We start from the raw sequence: 3,705 nt of genomic DNA, 5'->3' as shown, positions 1-3,705 counted from the left end.
GATTTTCTACCACATGATGTGACAAAAAATGATGCATACTAGCAACAAGGCAATTGTATTAGCATCTTTAGTTTCTTTGTGACTTAAAATATACCCTCCAATATCCTACTATTAGACCATCTTGCAGAGTCAGTTTATTTCACAGTAGTAAATGAGTAGACTATGGAAGATTTGTGGAAGAAATTGTGTGCCACTTATGAGAAGGAAACTGCCTCTAATAAAGTTTACCTCATGAAGAGGTTGTTTGAGCTGCAGATGAAGAAAGGGGTCTCCATTGCTTCTCACTTGAATGAATTCAATATTATTTTCAGCCAACTTCAAGCTTAGAAGATGAATTTTGATGCGGAGGCTAAGGCAATATTTCTTTTGTATTCATTGCCATCCTCATGGGATACCTTTCGTACAACTGTCGTAACTCTGCACCTAGTGGAGTACTGAAGTTTGATGATGTTGTGGGTAGCTTGTTGGCAAAGGAGATCAGACGAAAGTCTATGGATGGCAAGCAGCAGGATGTAGACTTAAATGTGCAAAGGGGCAGATCACAGTTTAGGAGGAAGTCCCAAGAAAGAGGGAAGTCTCGTAGCAAATCCAAGGCACGAAACATTGAGTGTTACCACTGTGGCAAGAAGGGCCATATGAAAAAGGATTGCTACAAGCTGAAAAGAGAGCAAAAGGATAAGAAAAAGAATGCAAATTGGGGTGCAAATAAGAAGGAAGAGAGTCCAAGGGAGGACAAAGGAAAAATGAAGATCGAGGATTAATGTAGTCACTGATGATAGTGACAATGACATTCTCTTAATGTCTAGTCTACCTGCAAACTTGCTCACGACTTGAGATGATGCATATTCCCAGGATTGGATTTTGGATTTTGGTGCTTCATTCCATGTTACTCCCCATAGGGAATGGTTCTCCACTTATGACACTGGAAAGACAGGTTGTGTGCATCTTGGAAATAACTATGCATGTGACATAGTGGGAGCAAGTGACATAAAGTTTTCTTTTGCAAATGGGTCTGCATTTGTTTTTAAAAATGTGAGACATGTGCTTAAGTTGACCAAGGGTCTTACTTCAGCAGGTCAGCTAGATGATGTTGGTTTTAGACCACTTTTGGCTTTCAGAGTTGGAAAATTCAGAAGGGCTCTATGGTTTTGGCCAGGGGTGCCAAGTGTGGGACTTTGTATCCCTTACCTGTATGGGGGTGTCTGATCATGTTGTTGCAGTAACCGAGCAACCAAGTACTTCTTTGTGGCATTGTAGGTTGAGGCACATGAGCCAGAATGGAATGAAACTCTTATGTCATTTGGGTTATGTACTGCATTTGAGTTTTTCTGATTTTGAAATTTGTGAGCACTGTCTCTATGAGAAGCAGACTAAATCAGCCCATAAGAGAAGGGGAAAGAAAGAGCTAGAAAGGCTTGATTTGGTGCATTCATACGTATGTGGTCCCATGCCTGCACAGTCATTAGGTGGGGCTGAATACTATGTGATATTCATTGATGATGCAACTAGGAAAGTGTGGGCTTATGCTATAGCTCAGAAGAGCGATGTGTTCCAAGTATTTCAAAATTGGTTTGTTTGGCTGAAAATCAGCCAGGTAAAATGCTTAAATTCCTATGGACTGATAAAGGTGGAGAGTATATCTCTCATGACTTTCAACATTTTTGTGATACACATGGGATTAAGAGGGAGCTCACTTCCCCTTGTACTCTAGAGCAAAATCCAGTTGTAAAACAGATGAACCGCACCATTCAGGAAAGGTTGAGATTGATCACTGCCTCTACATTAAAAGGGCTTAGGATAATAGCCTGATACTCCTAGCACTTTATGTGGATGATATGTTATTGGCTAGCAAGAACACTTATGAGCTTGATGCATTGAAGGCCAAGTTGCATGAGGCCTTTGACATGAAGGATTTGGGACCTACAGGTCATATTCTTGGTATGCGCATCAACCGTGACCAGAGTCCAAAAACTCCTTTGGCTTTCACAGAAGGAGTATGTTACCAAAGTGTTGTAGCGTTTCAATATGGAGGGGGGGAAGGTAGTAAGTACTCCATTGCCTCCATATGTGAAACTGAGTCAGGTAGATAGTCCCAAATCAGATGAGGAGAGGGCCATGATGACCAAGGTTCCTTATGCATCAGCGATTGGGAGTCTTATGTATGCTACGATAGCTACTAGACCGGACATTGCATTTGCAATGGGAGTTGTTAGCCCGGTATATGGCTAATCCAGGAAAGAGGCATTGGGAGGCAATTAAGTGCATCATGAGGTAGATGAAGGGTACCAAGGAGGTGTGTATCTGCTTTGGCCGAGGAGAGATACCTGTATTTGGGTACACAAATTTCGACTATGCAGGGCATGTGGATATAGCAGGAGATCCACTTCTGGTTATGTGTTCACCTTTGTAGGTGGTGTAGTGTCGTGGATGTCTCGTGCACAGAAGTGCATTACTTTGTCTACCACAGAGGCCGACTATGTTGTAGCCATAGAGGGTTGCAAGGAGGCTATATGGCTTGATCGACTAGTGAGAGATTTGGGGATTCATACAGGTGTACTGACATTGCATAGTGATTCCATGAGTGCTATTCAGCTTGCACGGAATCCAGTCTTTCATGCAAAGACCAAACACATTGAGGTCAGGTACCATTTTATCAGGGAGGTACTCGAGGACAAAGCGCATAGAGCTTGTCAAGGTTCATACAGATGATAACCCTGTAGATATGCTGACAAAGAGTCTACCTAGTCAGCAGTTTGAGCATTGTCATGTATTGATGGGCATTGGATAGTATGCTCATTGGTTGTTCTCCCTTAAAGACACATTGGCCTTTAAGTGGGAGGTTGTGGGGGTTAAAGACCACTATACCTTAACCCTGGTTATGTACAATACTCAAACACACATATATATATATGGATGAAATAGATGATTAGGGTGTTTTGCACCCACCAAAACTTGTGTCTCTCAAGCTCCCTCTCACCCTCTCAATTTTTGTTGTGTCCTCACATAGTCAATCTCAGGTGAGAGAAAAAGTCCATCAACATTTTGTAATGCTACTAGGGAAAGACTTGTTGAAAGGTTGAGATGGGAATTGATTGGATTGATTATAAGAGTTTATAGAACTAAGTGCATAGATTCTACAACCATAGTACATGCTAACCCGAGTAAAAGTACAACCATTGCTTGGTTTGGAAAATTACTTCAAAATATTTCTCCAAGTATAATATGAGGGTTTCAAATTTTTGCAAAGTTGTTTGATGACTAGTATCTAGACTAAGGATTGTTTTCACGTGGCCCTTTGCATCATTTAAGGAATATAAAATGTCTAAACATGCTCAGTGAGGAGAGAAAGACACTTGGCTAGAAGAGAAGAGCACCTACATCAAGATGGAAGAGGTTGGTAGAATCAGATGACAAAGAGAGTGGAATGAATTCTAAGTCAGTTATGGATGAACGACGAAACCACGACGAGGTAGCAGGGAGATACCTATAGCGATAGAGGAGAGCTACCTTTAGTTCAAGGTATAAGAAGACCTGGCCATGTGTAGAGAGATACAAATTCTAATTATCAAACCAACACCAAGGTGAACTGGTTATGAATTTGCATCCAAGATCTTCAATAGTGAAGCAACTTTTAAGTTCTGGCAAGAAGATTCCAATAGTCATCTATAGAAAGTCTAAATTTTGATGAAATTGATGAGTAGGCCA

Source organism: Dipteris shenzhenensis, chromosome 32 (genome assembly GCF_047967505.1).
Source record: "Dipteris shenzhenensis isolate YYH24624 ecotype China chromosome 32, Dip_SZ_1.0, whole genome shotgun sequence".
NCBI lineage: Eukaryota > Viridiplantae > Streptophyta > Polypodiopsida > Gleicheniales > Dipteridaceae > Dipteris > Dipteris shenzhenensis.
The sequence above is the reverse complement of the archived record's forward strand: the minus strand, read 5'-3'. Positions refer to the sequence as shown.